The sequence below is a fragment of the Schistocerca americana genome, chromosome X (assembly GCF_021461395.2).
Source record: "Schistocerca americana isolate TAMUIC-IGC-003095 chromosome X, iqSchAmer2.1, whole genome shotgun sequence".
Lineage (NCBI taxonomy): Eukaryota > Metazoa > Arthropoda > Insecta > Orthoptera > Acrididae > Schistocerca > Schistocerca americana.
In genome coordinates, this window is record NC_060130.1 from 768940860 (window position 1) to 768965064 (window position 24205).

Sequence of the window (24205 nt, forward strand, 5' to 3'; positions counted from 1 at the left end):
GTTAACATCGAGTATAGATTTAAGTGTCAGGAAGTCATTTCTGAAAGTATTTGTATGGAGTGTAGCCATGTATGGAAGTGAAACATGGACAATAAATAGTTTGGACAAGAAGAGAATAGAAGCTTTCGAAATGTGGTGCTACAGAAGAATGTTGAAGATTAGGTGGGTAGATCACGTAACTAATGAGGAGGTATTGAATAGGATTGGGGAGAAGAGAAGTTTGTGGCACAACTTGACTAGAAGAAGGGGTCGGTTGGTAGGACATGTCCTGAGGCGTCAAGGGATCACAAATTTAGCATTGGAGGGCAGCATGGAGGGTAAAAATCGTAGAGGGAGACCAAGAGATGAATACACTAAGCAGATTCAGAAGGATGTAGGTTGCAGTAGGTACTGGGAGATGAAGGAGCTTGCACAGGATAGATTAGCATGGAGAGCTGCATCAAACCAGTGTCAGGACTGAAGACCACAACAACAACAACAACCCTGTATCCACCTGACCAAAAGTCTTATTCCTCCTGCCACCGAACTTCACTAGTTCCCACTATATCTAACTTCAACCTATCCATTTCCCTTTTTAAATTTTCTAACCAGCTGCCTGATTAAGGGATCTGACATTCCACGCTCCGGTCCGTAGAACGCCAGTTTTCTTTCTCCTGATAACGGCATCCTCTTGAGTAGTCCCTGCCCGGAGAGCCAAATGGGGGACTATTTTACCTCCGGAATATTTTACCCAAGAGGACGCCATCATCATTTAACCATACAGTAAAGCTGCATGCCCTCGGGAAAAATTACGGCTGTAGTTTCCCCTTGCTTTCAGCCGTTCGCAGTACCAGCACAGCAAGGCCGTTTTGGTTAGTGTTGCAAGGCCAGATCAGTCAATCATCCAGACTGTTGCCCCTGAAACTACTGAAAAGGCTGCTGCCCCTCTTCAGAAACCACATGTTTGTCTGGCCTCTCAACAGATACCCCTCCTTTGTAGTTGCACCTACGGTACGGCCATCTGTATCGCTGAGGCACGCAAGCCTCCCCACCAACGGCAAGGTCCATGGTTCATGGGGGTAGGAACATTCAGGTATACATAGTAATGCGTGGTACTACAGACCATGAAAAGTGGAATTGCCAAAGTCTGTTGTTCTAATCAAACACTTAGTTTCAAGCATTCATCACAATGTAAGTGACATATAGACATAGGTACAAGTCGACAAGTTTATAATGGAAACCAATAACACTAGCCCAGAGGTACACAGAGGTAAGTTTCATAAGTCTTTCTTAGTGCACAAAGTTAATTGAGTCTGACTGCTCACTTACACATCATTTGCTGTAAGATCGTCCATCTGAGGCAGCTGTTGCTGGATCTCTTGAATGTTGCTGAACTCTGTCTTGCTTGGCGTTTGAGGGGCTGTATATACAGCTGAGGGTGGTTGCTTATAGATGATACATGACTGTGCTACTTTTTATCTCCATTTCACAATCAGTGCACTTGAAATCAGCAGTTTCTCAATGTGTATGATCTCTTAATGGACTGACGAAAGCAGCTTGCACTGTGCTCCTCCATTTCAGTTACAATATCCATACTTGAATGATTTTTTCCTTTTTTTTCTGGCAACCTTTCATGATTCAGTCATTACAATGTGAGCTATGGTGACACTATTACCAAATACGTCCAAACAGTATGAACCAGATGTTATTCTTTTCTGGCTGCCGAAGGGCGTACACCAGTAGAGATTTACTAGAGAATGAAGAATGTGTATTAGGCAGCATGTCTGTCAAAAACCACTGTTGTGGAATGGTGTGCTAAGTTCCATGCTGATCATTTCGTCATGAGACGCTAGTCAATCTGGGAGGCCAGCCTCATCTGACTATTCCCATTGGACGAGGCTGTGCAGCAGGTAGTTATTGACTTCTTCAAACAGCAGGACATGGTGTTTTATAGAATGGGTATCTTCAGAATGGTAGATCAGTGAGATGATTGCCGCAGTGCTCACAACAATTTTGCCTGATTGGCATACCAATTATGGACTGTACTGCCTTCGAACGGAAACTTTCTGATCACCCATTATATTTTGATTTTTGAAGAAGTATTTGCACCGGTACAAACCAAATCATCAGCCTGTTATATGTTAATGTGGAGGACTCTAATTTAATTGCCACTCTTGTTTGTGAGGTTGGAGTATGAAAATGAAATAATATTGCAGACCCAGCTAAAATCATCAAAGACTGTCAGATAGTGGAAATGAAGTTCGATCTCCTCTCATACTTGGAGAACATAATTGGTGCATCAGAAATTCACTGTTGTTTTACCTCTGAGCTAGCAACATTACATTTGAAAAGCTAAAGGCCTTGATAGTGTTATGATTTCAGTATATAGCCACAAAGTTGCCTAGTTTTAGACCTAATGATGTTGAATTGTCTGCGTACTCTTCACAACTTTCGTCAGTGAACTTAACATTATAAATATAGCATCCCTTAAAGAGGTAAACTTCAGCAGCACTAGACAAAAATGTGTAGTTACATGCTCAGTTAACCTTTCTCGTCCCCATAGCTAAATCAGCCAACACACACTTGTCTGCTGGTGCTCAGCTTGGAGTAGCTGCATGAAATTGTGGCTATATAAAATGTTTCATTGCCAGTATTTGACCTGCAAGTGCAGGAGAGGTGATGGCGCAGAATTCCTGATCAACACGTTTTTTGCCAATATTCTGGATTAGGTAAGAAACTTCTGTACATTGTCTCATGGTGTGAGGGCATGTGGCCCTTCTGGTAATGGTCTGTCTGTCAGATAGAGATGTTAAGCTCAGCAATCCTATTAGTGCTATTCAAGAGGAGTAGCCTATGTGCCTAAAGTGGTTTTCAACTCTCCCCTCTCTCATTACCATCAATATAAACACTACACAATACTCACTGATTCGTGACAGTCACCTACATAGGAGAGTTACAGTTACACATTTCATATAAACTGCTCAGGAGATGTTAACTAGAAAGGCTTCGACCAGGTCATAAACCACACAAATAAGAAAGTGTATAAGTTCTACCCAGTACTTTCTATTTTACAGATGTTTTTGTTGCAGATTTGGGCTTTCTGGTTCAGATTACTATGCAATAATACACGAGGTGTAACAAAAAGATTGCTGACAAATTTCAAGGGGCCACAATGGAGCCTTGAGAAACGTATTAAAGACATGAAATCATGCCTGTAAATGACGCTGCAGACGATCAAGGCTGTAGAGATCAATGTCTGTCTGTAGCCCACACCATCGGCAGCAAACATAAGTGTTTAGTAGTCTGTGCAATGTTGTGACTGGACTCATAGTGCACATTTGCACTATTGTGAGAATTTCCACTTATGGCCCATCAGTATACAAACTTGGCTTTACTGCCAGAGGATTGCTGTAGCACTTGGCATTGACCTCTATATTTCAACAATATGTAGTACTGTTGGATGACATTTTTCCATATAGGTTCCCATGATACTCACTGCAATCCTTCAGAGTTTTTTGGTATTGTTTTGTTATACTCTGTATAACAGAATGTCTTCTTAGGTTCTTTAATGATCCACCACAGTGCACCACAACTGCTTGATGATTGACCTACATTGTTTCTTCCCATTGCATCAACTTGGGTTGCGGGACCAGCCCCATGTGACGCTATAGTCAGCTGACCTCATGCCATGTGCTGTCTAGGTTTCTCTGCACAACTGGAATACTTATGGAAATGTGCTGTGACATTTTTATTCATTTTTGCCTAGTCATGGTACTTTATCTACCTCATACTTAAGTTTTGCAGAGCAGTGTATATATACAGGGCATCCCTCCTAAGGGTTGTCAGGTGCACTTTTTCTGGTGTTACAATTTCGTTTTACCAATTGGCTGCTGGAGTCACCCCAAATAAATTCTGCTCATCATGTATTTCATGTAAAGCCCAGTGTCAACGGAAAGTGCTGTTGCTCAATGGAAGCACTCAACACATGCCACAGTATTGCTTAGACACTGCTGGAGTGCTGGTTATTCTTTATGTTTTAATCCCTGTTAGTACATACCAGTAAGCCCACCCGGCTAGCCGTGCAGTCTAATGCACTGCTTCCTGAGTGGGAAGGCATGCCGGTCCCCAGCATGAACCCGTCCGGCGGATTAGTGTCAAGGTCCGTTGTGCCGGCCAACCTGTGGATGGTTTTTAAGGTGGTTTTCCATCTCCCTTGGTGAATTTGGGCTGGTTCCCCGTATTTCACCTCAGTTACATTATGTCAGCAAATTATGTAAGCAATATCTGCACAAACACTGTCTCCACATACGTGTACACCATAATGACTCTACCACGCAAACATTTGGGGTTACACTTGTCTGGTATGAGACGTTTCCAGAGAGGGTCGACTGGGGGGGGCGAACCACACAATAACCCTGGGTTCTGTGTGGGGCGATAGTGGGGTGGGTGGACTGATGTGGCCTGTTGTGAACCACTGAGGGCTACGACGAAGCCTCTCCGTCATTTCTAGGTCCTCGTTTTAATACACACACATACCAATAAAACGAATATAGCACTAGACAGTTGGGGACCACTCTGTCGGATGGGCATATAAAACTCCACTTTAAAAATAATTTTGTTCATAATGGAAAACAATCCCATGCTTTTGTTGACACCATGAAAGGTGTAGTGGGTAGTATTTGTTTAGAGTGATTCCAGCTATACATTGCAATAACGAAATTGCAGGTGTCTGACAAAACACCAAAGAAAATGTGTCTGATGACCTCCAGGAGGAACATCCAGTATGTATGATGCACCAAGTCAATTTTCAGTCAAGAGGACATGTGGTACACACAGTGCCACAGCTGAAAATTGGACTGTTGCTGCATCATGATGATTAGCAGGTCATTTGCAAAGATGGAATCAGAACTTGTCATACTCTCACTATTCACTGGGTGACAGAGAAAGTAAGTCTATTTATTTGTAAATAATGTGTGCGTGTGCAAGTGTATGGAGTAGTATGACCCATTTATCATAGTGTGAGCATGGCTGAGCTCTGATTCCATCCTTGTAAATGATCCTCTTATTGTCATGATGCAACAGTCTGATTTTCAGCAGTGATAATATGTACCACATGTCCTCTCGATTGAAAATTGACCTGGTGCACCATATACTGAGGAGGAGGAGGAGAAGCAGCAGCATCTGAACAGTTCACAATAATTCTCTGTTAAACCACTTCCAAACAGCGTGCAGAAAAAATAAACACCTATGTCTTTCTGTATGAGCTCTTATTTCCCTTACATATTATAATGATCATTTCTCCCTGTGCCACAATGACAAATGCCTAAATCCTGTATCACATCCATGACACTCTCTCCCCTATTTCTCGATAATACAAAACATGCTGCTCTTCTTTGAACTTTCTCGATGTACTTAGTTAATCCTATTTTGTAAGGATCCCACACAGTGAAGCAGTACTCAAAAAGAGGATGGACAAGTGTAGTGTAGGCAATCTAGGGAGTCTTTAATAGATCTGTTGCATCTTGCAAGTGTTCTGCAGATAAATCACAGCATTTGGTTCTCCATCATCTCAACATTTTCTATGTGCTCTTTTCAATTTAAATTGTTCACAATTGTAATTCCTAGATTTTAGTTGAATTTACGGCCTTTAGATTTGTTTGATTTTTCATGTAACTGAAGTTTAAACACCTATATCTTTCCGTATGAGCTCTTATTTCCCTTATATATTACAATGATCATTTCTTCCTATTCCGCAATGACAAATGCCTAAATCCTGTATCACATCCATGACACTCTCTCCCCTATTTCTCGATAATACAAAACATGCTGCTCTTCTTTGAACTTTCTCGATGTACTTAGTTAATCCTATTTTGTAAGGATCCCACCCAGTGAAGCAGTACTCAAAAAGAGGATGGACAAGTGTAGTGTAGGCAATCTAGGGAGTCTTTAATAGATCTGTTATATCTTGTAAGTGTTCTGCAGATAAAGCACAGCGTTTGGTTCTCCATCATCTCAACATTTTCTATGTGCTCTTTTCAATTTAAATTGTTCACGATTGCAATTCCTAGGTTTTTAGTTGAATTTATGACCTTTAGATTTGTTTGATTTTTCATGTAACTGAAGTTTAATGGATTCCTTTTGGCACTCATGTGGATGACTTCACCCTTTTCATTATTTAGGTTCAATTGCCATTTTTCGCCCCATAGCGATATATTTTTTAAATAGTTTTGCAATTTGTTTTGATCTTCTGATGACTTTACTAAGCAATAAACGACAGTATCATCTGTTAACAATCTAAGACAGCTGCACAGATTGTCTGCTATATCGTTTATATAGATAAGGAACAACAGAGAGCCTATAACACTACCTTGGGGAATGCCAGAAATCACTTCTGTTTTACTCGATGAGTTTCCATCAATTACTACAAACTGTGACCTCCCTGACAGGAAATCATGAAAACAGTTGCATAACTGAGACGATATTCCATAAGCACACAATTTGATTACAAGTCACTTGTGAGATCCAGTGTCAAAAACCTTCTGGAAATCTAGAAATGTGGAACCTGTGCTGGCGTAAGCTGGCACCAGCACACCAGGCAGCAAAGAGGTTGTGAGAAGATTGATAGAGGCCACCGACAGTCTCGCAGGAAACATGCCGCCAATGCCCTCTCGGCTGCCATTATTTAGATCACTGCCATGGACCAGAGGGCCAGTCTGTCACAGTCTATCGCAGTGAGTGAGTTCCAATCTGTCATCAGTCACAGCCCAGTGGCAGTCGCAGTAGCAGTTAGCTCCACCACTATTTCAGAGACAGGCAGCACGTAGCAACCATAGTAGTGTACATAGCAGACTTCGTACTTCACTAGCGGTGAGGCTAATGTGGATTATTACAGAGAGCTTGAAGCACAACAACTACCTTGAGATAAGTAACTTTCTTTTCTCACGAATAAAATACCCAGTTAATATATGCATGCAATTTGTGTTATAGAAAGAGTATACCAGCCACCAAACAACATCCTCTCCTAGTTCCATGGTACAAGCCTACAGAGACAACAAGATGACATAAAATATGGCAATGAGAATAATTCAGTGGAAAGAATTTGCTTGCTTCTCTTGTGTTTCAAATTGCAGGGGTGATTGTATTCAAGTGTTTGCTAATTTCTTGTTGTTGTGTTCTGGCATGTATTCCAGGAAAGGAGACACAGAATTAATCAACTTTCTCTTTTCAGAGGCTTTTTTTGCTGTAATGTATTTGTGTAAACCATGGCTACCCCACCCCCTCCTCCCCCTACACCTGTGCCTCAGCCGTAGATAGCCAATTTCATGGATCTAACACAAGATTTTCAGTTTCAGAACCAACAAACTGCTGCCTTGCTGATGATGGTACAACAACTTCTGGCTGCACAAGCAGCATCAGCTGCACAACAACAGCCAACTGGTCAACAAACCCAACAAGTGCTGCCGACCAGCATACCACTGTTTTGGCAATTTAACAACACAGAAGAGGAATGGCTTGAATACTTGACACAGTTCCAAGCTCATTGTGCAGTTCAACAAGTTCAAGGTACTGTCAAACTACAACATATTCTTTTGATTGTGAGGTCCCGAGTGTTAAAGTTAACACAAAAACTATTCCAAAATGCGTCTCCTGACGAACACAGCTATGATGAAGTAATTGCTGCATTAACTCAGTACTATGACCAGCTGCAAGCTGCAGCCAGATATCAGTTCTTTCATTTTCAGAAAAAGCTGGAACAGACATACTGTCATGGTACACAGAATTCACGGGCATGACTGGGAATTGTAAATTTAAGTTTAGTTGCAGCAACTTTTACAGTGACTTAATGGTTAGAGATGCTATAACCTTCAATGTACTAGATAGTAGAATACAGGAACAGATCCTATAGTACTCTTATCCATCACTTCCTCAAGTGTTGAAAATCTTACAGCTATACGATTTGGGTGCCACAGTTTGACCAGGTCTCGATTTATCAGGTCGAGTCGCCCATTGCACGCGACCGCCTGAAGCAGCCACAACAACGAGTGCGTACACAGCCATGCGGACAGCCACATAGACTTGTAAACAAGCCTGTGGACTTAGTGAAGGCTTGCCCTAGATGTTTTGCTCACCGTAAAAGACAAGACTGCCCATCACGTAATGCAATGCGTTACATCTGCGGAAGAAAAGTCCATGGCCAAGCAGTTTGTTTGCAGTAGCATGAGAATGCCAATTTTTCCCACCCTCAGAAACCATGTACGTACAGTGAACGTTGTGTTTTCCAAACATACAACATGTTCTGACAAGATTAAGGTTGTGTCTCATTTTTGCCCTAGCGTTGTGCAACGATTTTCTAACGAACTATTTGTCTCTTTACACATTACTGGCTGGCCATCGTGTGAACTTTCAGTTAGACACAGGTGCCTCAGTAACTTTGCTAAATCATGCCACGTATGAATAATTAGGCTCACCATGCCTTCCTAAATTTAGCAAGCACCTCACTACTTACAAGTGAAAGGGAATTCCATTGCTAGGATAGTGTAGTTTGCCTGCTGCTTACAAATCTCACACTAGGACAGTGAATTTTACTGTGTTGAAGTCAAGAGACAGTGAGAACATTTTCGGTTTAGATGCCTTTGATTTGTTTGGCCTTAGCATCCAAGACAGAGTACTTTCCATATCGACTTGTGATCCAAAAGACAGTGTTGCTAGCTTGCTCAAAGAACTTCCTGAACTATTTTCAGAAGGAATGGGAAAAGCTAATAACTTTGTAGCACATCTTACATTGAGAGACAATGCACAGCCTAAGTTTTTTTGGGCGTGCCCTGTTCCAATTTCTCTAAGGGACAAAGTAACCGGTGAATTGAAGGAATAGGAAGATAATGGTGTAATTGCTCCCATTCAAGCTAGTCAATGGACAAGTCCTCACATTTTGTTGCCTAAGCCTTCTGGTCGCATTTGTGTTGACTTCAGGTCTACAGTCAACCCACAGAATGTAGTTGTTACTTATCCATTGCTTCGCCCTGAGGAACTCGTGGACAGGCTTGGTGCAGGACATTACTTTTCTGAGGTAGATTTGTGTGATGCCTATTTGCAAGTTCCGTTGGATGAACAATCACTGAAAGTGTTTGTTGTAAATACGTACATAGGACTGTTCAAGTATTTCCGTTTGCCCTTCAGCAGTGCTTCTACACCTGCCATTTTTCAGCATTACTTGGAACAACTGACTGCAAAAGTGCCATTTTGCTCAAGCTAACTTGATGATATTGTCGTGTCAGGTCATACACCACAGGAACACATTGCCTCTTTTTTGGGTGTTGTCAGAAGCAGGACTTGTCTTGTCTCGAAAAGTGTGACTTTTTTCAAACTGAAGTACAGTACTTAGGTCATGTGATAAACAGTCAGTGTGTGCACCCCCTCCAATCTCATTTGTTTGGAATCCATGACCTGCCTGTTCCTCTCAATGTGTCTGAACTGCAGTCAGTCCTGGGAAAAATGCCATACTATATTTGGTTCGTACCAAATGCTGCTCAGATTGCGGCTCTATTGCATCACGTCTGTGGCAAAAATGTGCCTTTTGTGTGGACTAAAGATTGTCAAGACTCATTTAAGAAACTCAAAAATGCCTTGCTCAGTGACAGATGTTTAGTGCATTTTGACCCTGCCAAGCTGGTAGTTTTGCAAGTCAGTGCTTCGTCATATGGAATTGGCACTGTTCTTTTGCACAGAATTGGTGCTCAAGACAGACCTATTGCTTTTGCCTCAAAATTGCTCACTCAGACTCAGTGCAATTGCTCTCAAATCAGAAAAGAAGCTCTCACTATTTTGTATGGTGTGACGAACTTCCATCACTATTTGTATGGTCACAAGTTCTATTTAGTGACAGATTACAAGCCTTTGGAGTCCTTAATTCATCCGTCGAAGCTGGTAATTCATCTGCCAAAGCCGGTTCCTTCATGCACTACTCAAAAATTGCAATGCTGAACTTTGTTGCTTTCACAGTATCAGTATGAAATTGTGTACAGACGTACAGCAAAGCATGGCAATGCAGATGCCCTATCTCATCCTCTGATTGGCCCAGACTGACTTTGATAGATCTACTGCATCTTGTTGTCAAATCAATGCACAGAACTCAGAATTGCTGGAATCTTTCTCCTTGCACTACAGAAAAATTGCACAGACCACAGATGCAAACCCAGATCTCAAGATTTTGTTGCAATACATTTGCACATCTTGGTCTCATTCATGGAACTGTACCCAGAACTCAGTTGTGTGCCAATATTTTGTATGTCGGCATAGCCTTTCAGGTCAGCAGGGTGTGTTTCTACTTTAAAATGATAATGGACAATCTCATGTGCTTATTCCCAAAGTGTTGCAAAAGGATGTGTTGTGGTTGCTTCACCAAGTACATTGGGAAATTGTTCGCACTAAACAGCTAGCGCCCACATTGAACAGATGACATCACAGTGTTGCGATGCAAGGAGAATCAGTCTGCTTCATGACACACATTCGCAGCTTGGCCTAAGACTCACTTGCCATGGCAATGAGTCCAAATAGACATTGCAGGACCATTTTGGAACATTCGTTGGCTCATAGAGGTAGACTCTTTCAGCAAGTTCCCATTTGCAGTGCCTATGAACTCTGCAATGTCACATAGAACCATTCAAGCATCGTCCTCAATATTTTGCTTAGAAGGTTTGCCAGAAATACTTGTGTCCCACAGTTCACTTCACATTATTTTGAACAGCTTTGTGAATGAAATGGCATTCATCATCAAACAGGGTCTCTGTTTCACCTGGAGTCCAACAGAGAAGCAGAATGCTTCATATGCACTTTCAAGCAACAGATGGCCAAACTTCGCACCACCCACATGCTGGAACAGGCGCTGCAACTCTTTCTCTCCTCCTATTGCTCCCACCCACGAGACAGACCATCACCGGTGGAACTTCTGTATGGCTACCGCTATCGGACGTTGCTACAATTGCTCCACCCACCACAGCATCCGGTGCCGCCAGTGGTCCATAAGTATCATTTTGTGCCATGCCATATTGTTCTTTTCAGGGTTTATGGCAACTGTGGGCACTGGAAAAGACCCGTGATCCAGGAACGCATTAGCTCGTGTATGTATTTACTTGCAGATCCTGATGGTTTGCAGTGCTGCCACCAGAACCAAATTTGCACATGTGCTTTGCCGTATGATTCTGCTGCTTTTCTTCCCTCAGATCCCTAGCTTCATGGAACTGCACAGCCTTGGCAGCTGACCACTGGATGATGCATCCTGGCCCCTGTCATGCCCACTAACCGACCTGACGGACCTGGACACGCCATTGCTGTCACCGTTGCCGTCATTGCCCCTGCACACGCCTTCAGTTCTGGACATGTGTCCTGGCAGCAGTTTTCCAGAGGATGTTCCTGTTGCCTCACAAGCCAGATGACAGGGTACAGTCAGGAGTATGGCATGCTCCACAGTCACGGCTCCTGGCCCATCTCTACGTCCAAAATTCTGCCTCCCTCCCCATTATTGTTCGGTGCCTCACTACATGACAACAGTACGGCATTTCAGGGAGGAGGAATGTGCTGGTGTAAGCTGGCGCCAGCACACCAGGCACAAAGAGGTTGTGAGAGGATCAATAGTGGCCAATAACAGTCTTGCAGGAAACGTGCTGCCAACGCCCTGTTGGTCACCAGTACTTAGATCGCCACTGCAGACCGGAGGTCCAGTCTGTCACAGTCTGTATCACCAAGTGAGTTCCAGTATTTAATCGGTTGCAGCCCAGTGGGAATCGCAGTAGCAGTTAACTCCGCTTGTAGCTCAGAGACAGGCAGCACATAGGAACCAGAATAGTATACATAGCGGACTTTGTACTTCACCATCAGTGAGGCAAATGGGACTATTACAAAGAGCTTGTACCACAATGACTGCCTTGAGATGAGTAACTTTCTATTCTTATGAACAAAGAACCCCGTTAATATATGCGTGCAGTTTGTGGGTCCCTTGGTGCAAGCCTATAGAGACAATGAGATGACATAAAAGAGTTAATTTGAAATCCCTTCTAAATAGCACTCAGCAGTTCGTTTGAATAGGGAGCTAGTTGTGTTTCACAAGAACGATGTTTCATAAATCTGTGTTGACTGTATGTCGATAGACCATTCTCTTTGAAGTAATTCATAATGTTTAAACACAGTTTATGTTCCAAAGTCCTGCTGTATATCAACATTAATGATATGGGCCTGTAATTTAGTGGACTGCTCCTATTGCCTTTCTTGAATATTGGTGTGACGTGTGCAACTTTCCAGTCTTTGGGTACAGATCTTTCATCGAGCGAATGGTTGTATGTGATTGTTAATTACGGAGCCATTACATCAGCATACTCTGAAAGGAACCTAACTGGTGGTATTAAGTGATTTAAGTTACTTCACTACTCCGAGGATATTTACTTCTACGTTACTCATGTTGGCAGCTGTTCTCGATTCGAATTCTGGAGTATTTACTCCGTCTTCTTTTGTGAAGGCATTTCGGAAGGCTGTGTTTAGTAACTCTGCTTTAGCAGCACTGTCATCGATAGTATTTCCAGTGCTATTGCACAGAGAAGGCATTGATTGTGTCATACACATAACCATCCAGGCACTTCATGTCATCGTCAGTCTTGAGAGCCTTTGCAGCACACTCTGACCTCACTCTGTAGTGGCACCTGTCTCTGTAAGGTATGTGTAAATTTTTATTGGAGACCTACAAATTCCACAGTCTGCTGTTCATTCACCTCATCTTTCACCAAGTCAATAACCTTATTATTTTTCATTTTTATGCCATAAAGATTATCAGCTATGTATTAAGACACGTCGAATGCATCTCTGCCCAGAGGGGCCATGCCTCTGCCCCCCTTCACCCCACACGTTGGGCCGCCACTACCTGATGCCCTCCACTTGGGCAAGTCGGCCTACACTGCCATTAGCCACGAGCATGTTCCCAGTGTCTGTACAATGCTCAACATTGGCTTAAACATAGGCCTTACAAGCTTACATTCAAATACAATACATGAATTACAATGTGACATTCAACTCTATTAGTCCTCCTCTTCATTAACTTCACAAAACAAGGGGAAAATAAACAGTTACATTTATTAGAAAAAATAAAATATCACTTTACAGTATCATTTTTACACAAAAAACTTAAGAAACTTGATAAATATTAGGAATTCCTCTAAGTCAGATAATATGTAATTGACACATAAACGTATAGTTGTATAGTATTCTTATGTTGTGATGCAGTGTGGTGTTTAGCTAGGGGTTAGTGCTTAGATTCATGCTTTCATTAAGTTTGATTGCCAGTTATCATGCTGCAATCTAAATCAGTATTCCATTTCTGTTGAACTAACAGCTCAAGAAATATTACAAAAAATTTCATGCATTAAAGATGTAAATTAAAATAAATAACAACATGCAAATCTTAATTACACAATATCACCAAATTAATGTGATTTTCCATGTCGACTTCAGTGTGTTGTTGCTAGGTAATTATGGCATTTGGGTCACACAGTCAATGATCAAGTTATCATCACATGTGTCATGCTCATTATATCATATTTCCAAATGCCACTATCCTACCTCAGCATTAATTCCCCATTCTCTTCAAGTTATTACGTTCAGTTGCCTCTCTAACTCAATACAGCTAGTTAGCAAGATATTCAACATTATTTGGTACAAAATTATATATCACTTTTCCATACAAAAAAGAAAAAGAATGTTAGACACACAAATAACTCTACTTCAGCTAGCACATACTGTCAGTGTTTCTGGAAAAAGGATATCCTATGAACCACATTGCACCGTTATTGTCTTTCACTACTCAAACCTCGAAACTCAAATACCATATGAGAATGCAATTCCCACCACGTGCAGTAACCAAGAAGTGCCACAATCTCACAACGAGGCAAGCAGAAACTCCTTGAGTAAACCACGGGACACAGTTGCCTCAGCAATGGTCCTAAACAACAAACATTGACATCCTATACTCTTGTGGACGTACATAAGTCAACACAAAATCAAAACAACAATCATCACCCAGTGCACTGCAGTGAACTATTATGACAACATTATATTAGCCTGTAAAGAGAGGGACATGGATTAGACAAAAATGATATTCTAAAGCAGATACAGTTGACATTTAACATTGATGACGTTTATATATCTACAGATCAAACAACATCAACTACAAGAATGCTGTGAAGAAAAATACACAACATAAAGAAATAAACATGTGTAATCATTATGTACTCACAGACAAATCAAATAAAACAACTTACCTGTTCTACTATACACAATTCCTCGGAGATTGCATTATCATCCCACATACAGTTTAATGTGACACTGATGGTGTAGTCCTAGAGATACCCCTAGTCTTAGGGCCTCCACTTCCACTGCATTTACATGGGCAAATCTTCTGACACATACTGCATCTGTCTTCTTCTTCTCTCATATTATCACATTCACTCCTACCCTTGTGCCTGGTTACTGAATCATACCTCACATCAGTGTGCCTATCATCCTTTTTCATGGGAACCTGAACCCTCTCATCCGCTGACCCATTTTCATTCATGATTTCTGCTGTGTTCATCATGCTACATGCTCTGTCCATCACCTACACATCTCAACCTAGCCTTACTTCGCATTAACTTCACACAAATAGACAATAAACCAAAATATTTTAAAATTTATACTACACTTCCTAGACTCCGGATAAAACTTGACACATCAGTTTGCATTATCAACAATCATTCCCTCCAAAATTCATCCACAATACTGTTAGCAATGCTGGATATCAATACACAGAAAACAGGGAATGTGGTGTAGTTTTTTTAGGTTAGAAGGCCTCGGGAAAGTACAGTGTGGGCTGCAATCTCAAAGGGCCCATGGCAAATACAGGACGTGCTTGGATCAAGGAACAGTCGGAATTGTAGTTGTAAATTGTTCTAGTTGTGCTGGAAAAGTCCCTGAGCTTCAAGCGCTAATAGAAAGCACAGAAGGTGAAATTCGTTATAGGTACAGAAAGCTGGCTAAAGCCTGAAATAAGTTCTGCAGAAATTTTTACGAAGTTTCAGACGGTGTTCAGGAAAGATAGATTAGGCAGAATTGATGGTGGAGTGTTTGTGTCTGTCAGTAGTGGTTTATCTTGTAGTGAAGTCGAAGTAGATACTCCGTGCAAATTGGTACGGGTGGAGGTTATACTTAACAGCCGAACTAAGTTAATAATTGGCTCCTTCTACCGACCCCCAGACTCCGATGATATAGTTGCTGAACAGTTCAGAGAAAATTTGAGTCTCGTAACAAATAAATACCCCACTCATACGGTTATAGTTGGTGGGGACTTCAACCTTCCGTTGATATGTTGGCATAAATACTTGTTCAAAACCGGTGGTAGGCAGAAAACATCTTCCGAGATTGTCCTAAATGCTTTCTCCAAAAATTATTTCGAGCAGTTAGTCCACGAACCTACGCGAATTGTAAATGGTGGCGAAAACACACTTGATCTCTTAGCCACAAACAATCCAGAGCTAATAGAGAGCATCATGACTGATACAGGGATTAGTGATCACAAGGTCGTTGTAGCTAGGCTCAATACCGTTTCTTCCAAATCCACCAGAAGCAAACACAAAATAATTTTATTTAAAAAAGCGGATAAAGGGTCACTAGAAGCCTTCCTAAGAGACAATCTCCATTCCTTCCGAACTGACTATGCAAATGTAGACGAGATGTGGCTCAAATTCAAAGATATAGTATAGTAGCAACAGCAGTTGAGAGATTCATACCTCATAAATTGGTAAGAGATGGAACTGATCCCCGATGGTACACAAAACAGGTCCGAATGCTGTTGCAGAGGCAACGGAAAAAGCATGCAAAGTTCAGAAGAACATGAAATCCCGAAGATTGGCTAAAATTTACAGACGCGCGAAATTTGGCACGGACTTCAATGCGAGATGCCTTTAATAGGTTCCACAATGAAACATTGTCTCGAAATTTGGTAGAAAATCTGAAGAAATTCTGGTCGTATGTAAAGTACACAAGTGGCAAGACACAGTCAATACTTTCGCTGCGCAGTGCTGATGGTACTATTACCGACGACTGTGCCGCTAAAGCGGAGTTATTGAACGCAGTTTTCCGAAATTCCTTCACCAGGGAAGATGAATGGAACATTCCAGAATTTGAAACACGAACAGCTGCTAGCATGAGTTTCTTAGAAGTAGATACCTTAGGGGTTGTGAAGCAACTCAAATCGCTTGATACAGGCAAGTCTTCAGGTCCAGATTGTATACCGATTAGGTTCCTTTCAGATTACGCTAATACAATAGCTCCCTACTTAGCAATCATATACAACCACTCACTCACCGATAGATCTGTATCTACAGATTGGAAAATTGCGCAGGTCGCACCAGTGTTTAAGAAGGGTAGTAGGAGTAATCCATCGAACTACAGACCTATATCATTGACGTCGGTTTGCAGTAGGGTTTTGGAGCATATACTGTATTCAAACATTATGAATCGCCTCGAAGGGAACGATCTATTGATCCGTAATCAGCATGGTTTCAGAAAACATCATTCTTGTGCAACGCAGCTAGCTCTTTATTCGCACGAAGTAATGGCCGCTATCGACAGGGGATCTCAAGTTGATTCTGTATTTCTAGCTTTTGACACCGTTCCTCACAAGCGACTTCTAATCAAGCTGCGGGCCTATGGCATATCGTCTCAGTTGTGCGACTGGATTAGTGATTTCCTGTGAGGAAGGTCGCAGTTCGTAGTAATAGATGGCAAATCATCGAGTAAAACTGAAGTGATATCAGGTGTTCCCCAGGGAAGTGTCCTGGGACCTCTGCTGTTCCTGATCTATATAAATGACCTGGGTGACAATCTGAGCAGTTCTCTTAGGTTGTTCGCAGATGATGCTGTAATTTACCGTCTAGTAAGGTCATACAAAGACCAGTATCAATTGCAAAGTGATTTAGAAAAGATTGCTGTATGGTGTGGCACATGGCAGTTGATGCTAAATGAAAAGTGTGAGGTGATCCACATGAGTTCCAAAAGAAATCTGTAGGAATTCGATTACTTGATAAATAGTACAATTCTCGAGGCTGTCAATTCAACTAAGTACCTGGGTGTTAAAATTACGAACAACTTCAGTTGGAAAGACCACATAGATAATATTGTGGGGAAGGCGAGCCAAAGGTTGCGTTTCATTGGCAGGACACTTAGAAGCTGCAACAAGTCCACTAAAGAGACAGCTTACACTACACTCGTTCGTCCTCTGTTAGAATATTGCTGCGCGGTGTGGGATCCTTACCAGGTGGGATTGACGGAGGACATCAAAAGGATGCAAAAAAGGGCAGCTCATTTTGTATTATGACGTAATAGGGGAGAGAGTGTGGCAGATATGATACGCGAGTAGGGATGGAAGTCATTAAAGCAAAGACATTTTTCGTCGCGGCGAGATCTATTTACGAAATTTCAGTCACCAACTTTCTCTTCCGAATGCGAAAATATTTTGTTGAGCCCAACCTACATAGGTAGGAATGATCATCAAAATAAAATAAGAGAAATCAGAGCTCGAACGGAAAGGTTTAGGTGTTCGTTTTTCCCGCGCGCTGTTCGGGAGTGGAATGGTAGAGAGATAGTATAATTGTGGTTCGATGAACCCTCTGCCAAGCACTTAAATGTGAATTGCAGAGTAATCAAGTAGCTGTAGATGAACCCACATCCATACCAAAAAAAAAAAAAATTTAAGTATGGTAACAACACAATGATTGCTAAATTTGTGTCAGTGTCTTATGCGAGGTGCATTCAAGTTCTAAGGCCTCCGATTTTTTTTCTCCAGACTGGAAAGAGATAGAAACATGCGCATTGTTTTAAAATGAGGCCGCGTTCATTGTCAATACGTCCCAGAGATGGCAGCACCGTACGGCAGATGGAATTTTACCGCCAGCAGCGAGAATGAGAGCTGTTTTAAATACTTAAAATGGCGGCGTTTTCCTTACTTGAACAGCGCGCAATCATTCGTTTTCTGAATTTGCATGGTGTGAAACCAATTGAAATTCATCGACAGTTGAAGGAGACATGTGGTGATGGAGTTATGGATGTGTCGAAAGTGCGTTCGTGGGTGCGACAGTTTAATGAAGGCAGAACATTGTGTGGCAACAAACCGAAACAACCTCGGGCTCGCACAAACCGGTCTGACGACATGATCGAGAAAGTGGAGAGAATTGTTTTGGGGGATCGCCGAATGACTGTTGAACAGATCGCCGCCAGAGTTGGCATTTCTGTGGGTTCTGTGCACACAATCCTGCATGACGACCTGAAAATGCGAAAAGTGTCATCCAGGTGGGTGCCACGAATGTTGACGGACGACCACATGGCTGCCCATGTGGCATGTTGCCAAGCAATGTTGACGCGCAATGACAGCATGAATGGGACTTTCTTTTCATCCGTTGTGACAATGGATGAGACGTGGATGCCATTTTTCAATCCAGAAACAAAGTGCCAGTCAGCTCAATGGAAGCACACAGATTCACCGCCACCAAAAAAATTTCGGGTAACCGCCAGTGCTGAAAAAATGATGGTGTCCATGTTCTGGGACAGCGAGGGCATAATCCTTACCCATTGCATTCCAAAGGGCACTACGGTAACAGGTGCATCCTACGAAAATGTTTTGAAGAACAAATTCCTTCCTACAAAAACGTCCGGGAAGGGCTGCGCGTGTGCTGTTTCACCAAGACAACGCACCCGCACATCGAGCTAACGTTACGCGACAGTTTCTTCATGATAACAACTTTGAAGTGATTCCTCATGCTCCCTACTCACCTGACCTGGCTCCTAGTGACTTTTGGCTTTTTCCAACAATGAAAGACACTCTCCGTGGCCGCACATTCACCAGCCGTGCTGCTATTGCCTCAGCGATTTTCCAGTGGTCAAAACAGACTCCTAAAGAAGCCTTCGCCGCTGCCATGGAATCATGGCGTCAGCATTGTGAAAAATGTGTACGTCTGCAGGGCGATTACGTTGAGAAGTAACGCCAGTTTCATCGATTTCGGGTGAGTAGTTAATTAGAAAAAAAATCGGAGACCTTAGAACTTGAATGCACCTCGTACTTCTGTGGAGTTGAAATAAGTGAAGAAAGAGAAAAAAACTGAAATTTATTCAATGCTGACTGCCCCTCAGAGCCAATCTGGAAAGATCCTGCCTGGGTCAGCGTATTATGTGAAGTGCTGAGGTTCATTAAAGACATCTCTATTAATTTGGCTAATACACTCAACCCCTCCCTCCCTCCCCCCCCCCCTTTAACTACCACAGTTCCTATCATGCAACAGACAATTTATGGAGGAAATTATGATATGGCCCTGTTTGTCCACAGTTTAAGAGTTCCACCTTCTATATAATTCTGTTTATGATAATTTAATAGCTGAGCACACTTATCTGTCAAAGGGTCCTGATAATAAAGGTGAAATTGAACCACTAAATAATAAAAAAAAATTTGGTATCACAAAGTGATTTATTGTGAGAATTCCAAAAGTATTACATGACACAAATACTTAACTGAATATAAATAAGAACAATGCAACTTGGGTAATGAGATTTTGGCTGAATTCGCATACAGAAGTGGGATCAACTATCATGTTACAGACACCTACAAATTTTGTGAGTGAGAGTATGCCTTAACATGTTACCTCTATTACAAACAATATCAGTTGGGAATGAGAGCCCTTGATACAGATCACTTATGCAAGCTGTGGCTGTGTATGGCAACAAGGTGACAGCATAAGCTCGGAGGGGTCAAATTAATTAGACTACTGTGCTGGTGCTGCGAATACATTACTACCTACAAGACTGGCTGCAAGCCAACAGTTCACAGCACAGGGATGATATTACAGCTGCTCACAGTGGCGGCCTATGCCCATGGATAAAGGCCCAACCAAAATAGTGCAAGCACGAAATGACAAACAATTCTGACTGTTGTCACCGAGTGCTAGCAGGCAGGCTCTGCATGAACTACTGCAACAGTAATACTTCTGTCTCTTGCGATCGTCTTCACTCTGGCTGACCAGAAGTGAAGAACATGAATATTTGTGCTGGTGGTCCAGAACCAAAACACGACCAATCTCTGTGGCCATCCAGAAGCGAATCCCTGAACTCCTCACTTCGTCTTCACTCGAAAAGATTAGAGCCTTGTCCCCACCACGCAGGAAAGTCTACAGTCATTGGAGGACACAGAAACAACTGCCAATCATTCTCTTAGATTCTGCCGCTCCTTTCTCCTCCAAACCATTACAACAAATTTTCTTCCTATCGCGGGTCATCCCACCAGATTCAGAGTGCACTGTTTTGCATCAGCTCACTACATACCAGTCCGACAATCAATTGTTGTTTTTTTTTGGTCAATTCACACCAAAACATAGGCCTGAAACTGCCTATGGCCATTGGACAGCAGTAGGTAGATGCTGTACTGTCAAGCCCCTATGAACATAGACATTAAAATTATCCAAACTGTTGCAGACATGGCATCGTTGGTAGGCGAGCAGTGGGCCCCAGTGCACTAAAACAATTTGCAAGGCAGTGGCCCCTGTGCTGCCCACATGCCAGACACCCGGCTTGCCTCACTACAAGAGACAAAAAAGCTGCACACCTCCAGTGGTGCGATGAGCAGGCCGTACTTGGCTCTTGTTGCTCAGGTGTCTGTGGTGCCACTCACCATCCCGTGCCTAATAAAGTGTGCCAGCCCCATCATGCAGTTACTATGTAAAGAGAATCGAAACTCTCATTCCAGTTTTCATTACTCCAATGACCTTAATTGGCTCTCACCACTCGAGAACTTAACAAGACAAAGTTGAATCAAGCCAAGAAAAATGATGGGGTCAAGCCACTAGAACTTGGCGTTTTTCATGGCCCGTCATTCACAAAAGATTTTGTTTATTTAGCGATTGGCTCACTCTGCGTTAGGATAGTGTGAGTAGTAGGGCAAAGCCACTATGACCCCACTCTGCATTGTTGCAAAATTTATTCAGTATGGCGGATCCAAGATGATGGCCATAGATGTGGCAACATTGCAGTGACATGAAGGGAAGTTCAAATTTTGGTGGGAAAATAGTCAGTTGGGCTACTTCCACTAACCTCTCCCCTGCCCCCTTCCCTTCCCTCTCCACCTGCCCTCCCCTCCCTCATCTGGAAACTGGCACGAAAAGGTCTTTCTGTGCTGGGCTACTGGATAGGATGGATGTAAGTCATTTTGTATGCATTACTGCTCTCCCCTCCCCTCCCCCATCAGGAAACTGGTGGGAAAAGGACTGTCTGTGCTGGGCTGCTGGATAGGATGGATGTAAGTATGTGTTATTTAATCAGTTTGAGTTGTCCCAGACAGTTGCTCCATCTGGTGTATTCACCATGAGATCCGGAGTTCAATGGACCTAGTTCACAACATCACCACCAGAGGGCACTGTCGGCCCTCTCCCCTCCCGTGACATTATCCAAGATGGCAGTTTGGGTAAAAATGGCAGGAAAAGGACTCATTCTGTGTCTAGCTGCTGGATTGGGATGATGGACGTAATTGTTTACTGTGTTCAATGAATGAGATGTCTGTGCTGGAGAAGGGGGAGTAATCATGCATCAGAGGACCGTGGCAATAGCAAGGATATTTCATTTAGACAAACACGCTTCATGTAATAATGAAGATGCAACTGGATGAGGCTAAGTTACAAATTGCAAAATGTGTGTGCTGTAACTGTAGATCATTCAAGAAAAGTGCATTCAGTCTTCCAAAGCACAAGAGGCAAGATGTTCACCCACTCTGGTACAAGCATCCATGTGTACAAATGAGGAAATGCTGGTAATAAGCAGGAATGAATTTAATATGTGTACTACGTGGAAGCACACAGCTGAGGACTGTATCCATAGCCTCCTACACAATGAGTGGAAATGAAATGAAAGAAAAGATAATGGAGGAGTGTGTGGTGAATACTTTTCTACAAATAATGGAAATGTAATGGGATGGTGTGGACATGCATTTCAGTACTCACACAGATAGATGCTTGTTGTGGAACTGCCCACCATTTTTGAAACTGCCTAACAACCCACACCAACTTTGCCCTTTTCACACAATGAACCATAGGTTCTTACCTTGAGGTTTGGAGACCAACTGGTCTAGTTCATAACACCTCCAACAGAGTGCACTGTTGGCCCTCCACCACATGGTCCAAGATGGCGGTCCAGGAGAAAAAGGGCTGGAACCAACAAAAACCTTGAATCCAGTCATGTGTTAGGCTTCAGCCAAAAGGATGACAGTATTTAGTGACGTCATTGGAGGGGATATAGGGCAGACTCAGCAGCTCTGTGGCCTCAGTCTCACTCACTCAATCAGCCAGTAGCAGCAGCAGCAGCAGAAGAAGAAGAAGAAGAAGAAGAAGTAGAAGGAGAACCATGAAGCATCAACAGCAATTGTGATCCAGCACAGCCCTGCAGAACAGGAAGTAATGGAAAAGTAAGTAGCCCATGTCACATCTTTGCCTGTTATTAGACTTATTATTACTATTATTATTATTAGTTGTTTTTGTGTCTTGGTCCATGTGTAGCACTTCCTTCTCTTGTTCAGCAGTAGCCTTCGACACGTCCAAGCCTGCAGAGGCGAGCACTAACATGTCAACCTTTGCCATGGCTGGATCTGCACCAACCTCAGCCACCAACTTGTTGAGACATGCACTGATCTCTGGACCTGTGGCAGCAATATCCTCCAGCATGTCTGAACTTGCTGGAGTAGGACATGAAGTTGTTATTGTCTGTCCCATTCATTGATTTGTGTCATGAGGACGTGCAGTCTGCTCCCAGCACATCGAATACTACTGGTGGTCCTAAACAACAGCAAAATGCGGGACTGTACTCATCACCAACATACGACCCATCACAGCAGAACATCCCTGTGCTAGTGCAGGCACAGAGTGCAGATGCTGTGTGTAAGAAGGTATCAAGTGTGCCCATGCTTTTCAGTTCTACATAAAATTTAACTGCTAGTGGAATGAAACGTGTAAATGTGGGTATAGAAGCACATCATGACGGGATTGCATGTGAGAATAGAAACTAAAAATGCATCAAAGAGTGTTGAAGTGCCTATTTCTGTGTTGACTGGGACAAAATATGTCATGCAGAGTGCTACATCAATCAGCAGATAACTACAGAGTATTATGTAACTCGTAACCTCCCCAGCTCCCCCTTCCCCTGGACATTTGTTTTACTGATGTGACACTATCTGTTACAACAGTTATGAACTTATACACTGTGGATGCTGCACTACACCTTGCAATGGAGGGAATGAGTCGGTTGCCGAGCATAGACTCTGCATGCAATGATGTTGTAAACTCTACACGTGCATAGTGTACATGTTGATGATTTGGAGCAGTACTTTTTTTTTTTTTTTTTTTTTTTTAACACATGAATGCAGAGCCAAAAGAGGAGCAGGGTAAATGTGTCTCTGAAAAACCCAAGTATTGTGAAGCACCCATTGGTTTGAAGGAGATATGCACAGAATTCATTGCATATCAAAATGCTTTGTTTGAGGAATACTGTAGAGGTCCAAAGAAGAAGATGAAGAAAGAGTCTTATGATTTTCTTGAAATACTCCATCCAGTGTTTGATACTTAAGTAAATAATAGTCCAAGTATAACACTTATTAATATCATCATTTTCAATGCTGCAACTATAATCATGCAACAGCAGGCAATTGCTTCAAACACACCTTCACCTGTCATTGACAAAATGAATGATGAAGTTACTCTTCATGGGTAAAATATATAGCTGGATTCTCTGTGTAGCCAGTATAGCTCAGTTGGTTAAGTGATGGAGCTATAGTGGTTATGCATATTATTACCATCCTTACAAGTGTATCTTTCTAAATATGCCAACTACTTGTTAGTACCTGATACAGTTGGTATCATGGCAGAGTGAGTGAAACATTCTCACCAAGAGGACTTCGATTTCGGTGACCAGTCCTCTGAAGATTCAAAAGAAGACCTGAAGAAGAAGAAGAGGAAGAATGGAATATTCCTTCCTGATAATATACAAGCAATTATTGTAAGTCCATCCAACTGTGGCAAGACTAATGTCCTCATGACGCTGTTAACACATGTAGATGGAGTCCGATTTGAACATGTTTGTGTATTCTGAAAAATACACTTTCAGCCCAAGTATCAGCTGTTACAGGAGA